General features: G+C 49.5%; 1 long non-coding RNA gene across 1 annotated transcript; it reads right to left on the reverse strand.

Moving 5' to 3' along the window:
• Window positions 1–1,531: 1,531 nt before the first annotated feature.
• Window positions 1,532–8,441, reverse strand: LOC135577675 (uncharacterized). The gene is made up of 3 exons (XR_010469341.1): window positions 8,353–8,441; window positions 7,781–7,897; window positions 1,532–1,840 (listed from the first exon to the last, which is right to left on the reverse strand). It is a non-coding gene; the product is annotated as an uncharacterized LOC135577675 (long non-coding RNA).
• Between the last annotated feature and the right edge of the window lie 201 nt (window positions 8,442–8,642).

The following is an 8,642-nucleotide window of genomic DNA, read 5'->3' on the forward strand; positions in this document are numbered from 1 at the left end:
AGCTCCACCTGATTTTCTCATTAAATGAGAAGATGTGGGTTTGAGGCTGGCGGCAGGCAGGGAGGAGCGCTTCCTGCACCCTGCACTCCCTGCACCTCGGTGACATCTGATCCTTTGCGCTGGGCCGAGAAGCGAAGCAATAAAAATACGCCAAAAATGTTCATTTGGATCAAAATCCCATTTGCCATCTGGAGAGATGATCCACTGTGGGTTTAAAAAAACAAAAGAAAGAGTCACGATGCTACTACCCAGGAAGGGAACATTTGCTGTGCGTTCACAAGACAAATGCAGAGCGACCCTGGGACAAAAGGGGGAGGCTGCCATCCCTGCCGGTGCCCAAACATCAATAATTCAGGTCTTTTTACTTACCATCCTTTCTGCAGATCAGTGATTTTTCCAGTGTTCCAACTGAACTGCTGCCTTCTGCTTTGAAGCAGCTGCTCACCGTCACCCCAGCGTTTTTTGGGCAGGTGACAGCATCGCCCGTATCAATCATCCCAACAGATGGTACCAGGCTCTGGGTTCCTGTGGTAAAAGCTGCGCACACAGGCACCCTGACCTCAGCGGCAGCTCCTCAAGCTTCTGCACCAGCCAAATACAGCCCAGCCCGTTATACTCACTCAGGAAAAACAACGTCATTGACGGCTTCGGTGTGACAGACGGCGACCAGCTCCTCTTTAAATGTAGCGTAGGCACTGCGGTGCATCTGGCCTTTATTTGTCCCTAGAAAGAACTGGTCGTCCCGACCTCTACACATCAGGGAAGTGACAGCACCTTCAACTCGCATTCTCCTGTGCAAAGAAAGCAAAGGTTTGGCCATACATTGACCTCGAGGAACTTTCATTTTCCAGCTTCTCGAGAATTCGACTGTCGCTGTTTCCCCAAAAAGCTCCGCACTAGGCTGTGATATCAAGACGCAAGAGCGTGGGCAGGACTAACATTCCATTCCCAGTCACGTTTCCTACTTCCCATGATCTTGCCCGTCCCACCTGCTGCTCTGCCAGGGCTGGCACAGGCAGCGCTTTGGAGACTTGATTTCCTGCACCAGGGCCTAAGGTAACAACAGCTTTGTTGATATTCTTGCTCAAGTGCACTTCAATATCCCACTTTCAAGGATATTTCCAGACAGTTTAGACCTTCTGGGAATAGTTTCAGTCGTACAAAGCTAAGCTTGCAGAACTGTACACTTGAAGGGGATATTCAAGCAATGCCAAATGAGTAGGTGTGAGCCCCATTTTCAAATCACGTATGGGGAAATGACGCCTGCAGCTTTCTATCTGGTATGCAGAAAAAAGCCTTGCAAATACTCCAGCACTTCCAGACACGTGCCTATAAAATTAGCAGAGCCCTGCTTTACAATCCCATGACCCCCAACAAACCCTTTTGGAGATGGCAACTACTACTCTTTCTCACCCGGCGTAAATAAGCATCATTCTATTGACTTCAACAAATCTGTCTGGCTTGGCATCAATTTAGGATCTGACTCTACTGCTCCAAAGGAAACAACAGTCATTTCCAAGGAAGGATCAGAGGGCACTTCCCTGCAAACGCACGCAGTCATTTTCAGTTTGCTCCAACCTCATGACGCTGGAACCAGACCGTGTATTGTGTCTGCAGGACTGAAAAACTGAGACTGACTTGGATTATGCCTTTCCATAGAAATGATTGGTTCTCATACCGTGACCCTTTTGGAGGAATTGTCACCTCTCCCCTCCTGATTCTTCCATCTACAAACTCACTTCTTTACTTGGAAGTCTGAGCCTGTACAGAGAGCTACAGTCCCTTCTCCGGTGCCGACTATTAAACCTCCTGTCTTCGGCAAAAGCAAAGCTGTGACTCCCTAGGAGAAAACAGGATGAAAACGCAATCGGATGGGAGCAGAGGCTCCTTGCTGCTGCAGCCACGCTGAACAGCACAACGGAGTCTCTACCGGGCTCCCGACGGCGCTGCTTATCTCACTCCAATATGGCTTTGTCAGTGTTTTGTCACTGACCTGGGCTAAAGAGTGGCTCTCTAGAGGGAGAAGGGAGAAAAGAGTTATTAATTGCAGGTCTAGATGAACTAATTCAGTACGAGGAGCGAGCAAACAGCATTATCTTGGATTCTTCAGAGCAGCTGGGACCACGTACAGAGCCTGACCTCATCGCAGCAAGCGATACCCACATCATGGAGCGGCACTCGCGCTTTTCCTTCTGCGTGTCCTTCATCCAACAGCCACGAAAACAACAGAGGATACAACTCAGCTTCAATGGTCTTTCCTACAGCTCTTTTTAGGATGATCCTCTGCGTCTCAGGCCTCTCTCTCTGCCTGAAAGATGCAATCCCATCTCCCACCTATTAGGAATCAAATACGTTTGTCACAGGAAAGCTTTGGAAATGAGTCAGCCCATGGTCAACACGGGTTTCTGCTGTTACTGAGCAGAGCAGATCAACGGGAGGCCAGCCACTGTTCCATGTACAACAGATTAATTCTTGAAAATCACCAAGAGACTCCAAGATAGGCTGCCAGAGGAGTGAAATGACTTCTGTGGGGTTAAATCACAGTATCACAGTATCACAGTATGTTTGGGATGGGAAGGGACCTCAGAAGATCATCCAGTCCAATCCCCCCATGGAGCAGGAACACCCAGGTGAGGTCGCACAGGAACATGTCCAGGCGGGTTTTGAATGTCTCCAGGGAAGGAGACTCCACACCCCCCTGGGCAGCCTGTTCAGTGCTCTGGCACCCTCACTGAGAAGAAGTTTCTTCTCAAATTTAAGTGGAACCTCTTGTGTTCCAGCTTGGTCCCATTACCCCTTGTCCTGTCATTGTTTGCCACTGAGAAGAGCCTGGCTCTATCCTCACAGCACTCACCTTTTATATATTTATAGACATTAATAAGGTCCCCCCTTAGCCTCCTCTTCTCCAAACTAGAGAGACCCAGCTCCCTCAGCCTTTCTTCATAAGGGAGGTGCTCCACTCCCTTCATCATCTTTGTTGCCCTACGCTGGACTCTCCTGATATTCTAACTTGGGAAAATATCCCTACGAGCTTGGGCGAACTTCTGCATGAGTGAAATGGAAAGGACAAAACCATGAAATAAAGGAGCTTTATGCCACCAAACTGGAACTGAAAACGAAGTTCCCGTCCCAGAGGCGCCTGCAGAACCTGTGGCCGGCGGCTGTTCCGCCCAGACAGACCCGCAGGGACGGGCAGGAGCTGTGGGACTGACACCGTAAGTCACAGTCCAGACTGCAGCAGCATTTGCCGCTCCCAGGTTCATAAGCACCATTGCCAGCCCTTGGGATCCCACCAGCAGGTTCGCAACGTTCAGATTGTTTCTCCTTTAAGCCCGAGCCATGATGGGAAAACAACAATTTCTGTTTGGTGGTGGCTCTTCGGGGAAAAACAATGCCCAGCTCCAGCATTTAGTGTTGTGAAAGCACCAAGAAGTCAATTCTCAAAGAGCGACCAAGAGGCGACTCAGAGTAATTCTGTATTTATTCCCCAGGAAGAAACCCCTGTCGTGGGCTTGACTTGTGACTGGGGAACACACACAGATGTCGCTGCTTTAGGATTCAAAGTCTGACATCTAAGCAGCACCCCCAGCCTTCCTGTGCTTCTCAAGCATTAATCTGGCCTAAGCCCGGGAAATGTTCAGCATTTAACACCTTCAGAGGGTTTAGAAAAACCAAAGCCACAAAGTGTTGGTTTTGTTCGCGGAAAGGACTGAAGGGCTAAGGAAGGAGAGAGAAGAAGTGAAGAAAGAAGAGAAAACAGAATGGACATCTGAGCTGTTTAGACCCAGAAAGGACACGGAAAAAGCCACAGGCGAGCTCTGATGAATCTGGGAAAATTACTTTGCTTCGATTACCCACGCAAATAGAAGCAATTGGTTGTTTTTAAAGGCTTGCTTACACGTTTTAAAGGAAAAAACCCCAAATCACCATAAGCGTTACTGTGCATTCCAGCGCTGGCAATGCAGGCAGCCTCACACCTACCTACGCATCGGCTTAAAGACGATTTAACTTGAGGATCAAATAACCATGGGCTGCAGAAAAGAACCTGACACACGCTCTCCCGCTCTGTGATTCACCAGCACTGAGTTCCCCGTTCGCCGGCTCCAGCAGCAGCACATCCGCAGTCTCCTGATGGGTGACAAACACGACCTGCGGAGAGGATCTTCTGCCACATTCTCACAGCGGCAGCGGCGCCGGGTTTCGTGCAAATATTCTCAGCAAACGCACAAGAACAAAGGGATTCTTTTGCATTAGAAAGACGATCCACAAGCAGAGCGGTTTCTGAGCAATGCTTCTGCAAACTTCCTCCGAGGCGCTGGCAGCGTTTGGCGAGTCCCCTGTTATCACGGGCCCATCACCTGGCTGCTGAGCTCCTGGTCTGCGGTTTTGCCCCTAAAATCTTCCACCTCAGACGCCCTTTGGGTTCAGCGTTATGGCAGGTGGCAGCATTACAAATGCAACCTATGACTACGGAGTTTATCTGATTACAGCTGCCAGTGCTCTTGTAGGTGAAATGCAGAGTCTAACGTAGGAGGTTAAAAATATCTCCATTCATTATTGACTGCTCACCCAAAGAAACCAGCGCTTTCAAGTACGACTATAAATAAAAACCCCATCAGAACTGCAGCCTGCCCGGTCCCTTCCTGCAGGGATTCCTGCTCTTTGTCCCACTCGGATCTCTTGCAAAGTTCTTGAGCGCTCTGTGAACTCTTCCAGCGCATCTCCTGTCAATATTGATTTCTTTTTACAATGCAAATCACTCCAACTACTTCTGAACATGCGTTTGCAATTGTACATCCCTCTTCACATTCCAACGGGTGCCTTACAGCTCCTCAGGCCCGCGGCAGGGAGCAAAATTAATGCTGCTGTTTATTCCAGTCTTTATACACCTTAGAGACAGGCACTTAAACTTCATTCCAGCTAGATGGAAAACAAGTTGCTTCATCATAACAAACTATTTTGCCACTCCTCTTCAAAACAGAAACCAAGAAATCTTCAGACGTGTCTAAACAATAAACACGTTCTTATGTATCTAAAGGCAAAGTTCCTTTAAGGGTGCCCCACCTTGTTTTCAATAGAATCGCCTCCTCACCCCGCAGTATCTAAACCCTTTACAGATGTGCTCGGCGTGGGGTGGCTGTGGACTCCAGGTTTGCAGTTTCATGCTTTGCCACCGGATCGTAATTCCCCGGTGCAACTGGTGAACATGGGTTGCAGAGGTTTGTTCTCAAACACAGACAGCATTGCAATGCGTGGCTCCGGAGGGGAGAAGTTTTGGTACAAGTGCTAATGCAAGGTACATTTTCAAGAAAGACACACAAGATGTCTTGGTTAGCAACGGGATGGACTAAATTGTGTGGAAACAAGGATGCAAATAGTTTTGTTTTGATAAACGCTGTGGTTTTGACTCGAAAAAACATATGCAAAATACCTCTTTCGGCACTGGAGGTGAGGCTACAACTGGAAATTTCTGCCGTAAAACACGAGATCCTACGTGTGTCCAGCGAGCACTTGTTGACAGTCCAGTGACAAGGCGTGATTTGTGTGCAGAGATGTGCAGGGGGTGGGCGGAAAGGGAATCACAGCACGGAGCTGGGAAAGAGAGCTGGAAAGTATGAGAGGGGATCTGTGGCCGAGGCACTGACAGTAACTGCAGAGAAAAACGTCCCAGCGCCTTCCCAGTGACGGCAGCAACACGGGTTTGCCCTGGTGAATTCCCCTCCTCGGGCACAAGGGAAGCGCATTGGGAAGAGCGAGGGAGAGAGCAAGAGGAGAAGGGGTGACGGGGCTGAGCGCGTCTGACCGAAAAGCCTGTGAACAGGAACGCCTGTTTGAAGCGGGAGGGGAAAGGAGGAGACTGGGAGGACTCCTCGCTATTTCCATCCAACGGGAATGTCTCCTTTTCTCTCCCGGCTCCCCCAACGACCAGTGCCACATCCTAAGAAGCTGCCACCACATTACAGTCACAAACCCAAGCTGAAGCCAGATTAGCGCCTACCAGCTCAGGGCTCGTCCACAAGGCTGGCAGGCGGCTGTGATGAGACCCACTTCTGGATCTTCCCTTCTCCTCAACACCTTGTCAGCCTCTTGCACAGTCAAGGGGCCTGTTTTCCCTCAGCTTTTCACTCTCAGAAGCCATGTCAGCTGAAGCTCATGATGCTCCAAAGGTCTCTGCCACAAACTGCCGTTCCTATGGATCTGCCTTACGATAAAACCCCTCACAGTACGCACTGGACTGTGGTCTGGCTTTGAGCCTTGGCTTTTTCTTTTGGACCCCCAAACGGCACAGCATCCTGCTCGTGACCCTGCCTGACGGCTTCTTTAGCAGTGCTCTCAGAAGTGTATTTTTGGTGAAGTTTTGTTTCAAGTGCATTTGGCACCTTTCCCTCAGCCCTGAGGACACGGGAGTTCAGGCCCTCGGGTGGCTTCAAGCAGGGGCTCTGGGCGAGGTGCACGTGCTGCGAGATGGAGAAGGACTCAAAGCACGCAGGCATTGGAAGGGGAGGTGACAGTCACCAAGACCTTGGCCTAAGAGACAGCACAGAGCAGCCACGGGTCCTGCGTGGACGCAAAGCCCTGCAGGGGGGCAGCCGGACAAGGGGCTCAACCGCGGCCAGTGCGGGTGTCCCCACACGGGGACACACCTGCAGCGAACTTACCATTGCCAGCAGGAAAACAAAACACATCCATTCCTGTCCTTTAAGAGGGACACAGAGAAAAACTACTTGCATTCCTACAACATAAGTGGGAAAAACAAGTAATAACTTCTCCACCCTTCTGGAACAGATAAACATTGAACTGTATTTCAAAGGATTCAGTGGGTCCAAGTTATCCCGGAGACATGGGCCTGCATTTGTAACGCAATAAATATTTCATCTGGAAGGGGCACGTACATGGTTTGGATGCACCTGTCCAAGCAAAGTTCAGGAGGTTGAGAGAAACAAGCCCAGAGGAGCGTTTTCTTTGGGGCTGACTGCTGAACTGCTCTTACAGCCCCTGTGGGCTTGTGCTGCTCTCAGAGCAGATCTGCTGCCCCGCAGGACAGCGGCCCCGCGGCATCCCCACCAGCACAGCCGGCCCTCCCGCGGCAGCGCTGCCCCTGCTGCTCGCTGCTGGGCGTGCTGCTAACGCAGTCGCAAAACACATCCCAGCTTAGGCAAGGGATAGACCGAGACGCTACAAGAAGCCTTTTCTAGCACCAAATAATGAGAAATCAACAACAAGTGTTCTAGCTGGTGCCGATTGTTTTATCATTACAGCTGCCTGCATGCAGAATTCTTGTACGACCACAGGTCAGAAGCTCCTTATTCAGGAGATAACTCCTGTTTGAGGATGCTCAGACCCACGAGTCCCAATTAGAGACAAAAAAAAGCTCAGTTAAAAAAACCCTTGGGGTTATGAAGTCAAGAACTCAGAAGTTAAAAAGCAATAGAATCAATGTACCCTGTGCAACCTTGTTTTGTCCAAATTGTGCATCCACCAGCCTTCCCAGGACTTCCCAGCCTTCTGTGACGTTTACCAGATTAATTGTACAAGAGTTTGTGGGATGACACACGAGATTCAAGTACAACCCAAATTCTGAGCCAAATGAAGCTCAACGAAGGCGGGACAATGGGCTCAGCCTTCAGCATCAAGACCGAGACACAAGGAACTGACAGCGCAGGAAAAGCGTTAGTCTGAGAATCCGCTTTGTGATGGTTCTCCCGCAGGTTGCTCTACCTTCAGTCACTGACAAAGAGCAGGACAAGGACAGAATTGGAGTCACAGAGCTGCTACTCACCATGCTCAACTTCTTCTTCTGGGGCCCACAGGCAGTCAGCACCTTGCTGCTTGTGTTCACTTTCAGGACATCTCCACTCGTCGTGCCAAGATGAAAATCACCATCATCGTCTGTCATCTATAAGAAAGCATAAAGAAAAAGAGATCACGGTCTGGATCCTGAGACCCGTGTCCCACGCCTGACACTGGGCTGCATCAACAGCTTTAGTTCAGTGGATTGCCAAGAGTTCACCTGGGGGAACCCAGCCAATGTTTCTGTCCCATCACACGCACAGATCCAGAACACTGCTGAACGCCAGACACTTTCTAACCAAATCTAGATCATATTTGGAAGCATAAAAATACGGGTGCCGGAGCCCGTGACCGTAACACGTGCTGCTTCTCTTGAGGAGCATCCAGAACACTCTTTCCCAGAGGCCGTGGGAGATCAACGGCCATGGCCAATGCTGAGGAACTTCACTGCCGTCACGCGCTTGGGACCAACATTTCCAGCATTATTAGAGAAACTCGTGGTTTTTCTCTAGTCTGTACAGAGTTTCTTAGTTCAGCAAAGTCATCTTGGCTGAAACGTACCTGAACACACACGCTGATTCCTCTCAGTTGCCCCGCGTAGCATTCAGATGGATGGATTGTTTTAGTTGCTGTATCGAGTTCCCACACTCGAATGGTGAAACTATAAGAACAAACAGAGTGGGATCAAATCCACAGATGCAGAAACCTCCAAGTTTTTTCAGTACTACAAGAAGTAAAAAGCCTTCACAAGGCTCCATTATTCTGATCTTTCAATACGGAGAAAAAGAACAATATCAGAGAAGTCTCTTATGGAAACTTTTTCCGGATAAATCAAAAATCTTAAGGCTTCA

Source organism: Columba livia, unplaced genomic scaffold (assembly GCF_036013475.1).
Source record: "Columba livia isolate bColLiv1 breed racing homer unplaced genomic scaffold, bColLiv1.pat.W.v2 Scaffold_133, whole genome shotgun sequence".
Lineage (NCBI taxonomy): Eukaryota > Metazoa > Chordata > Aves > Columbiformes > Columbidae > Columba > Columba livia.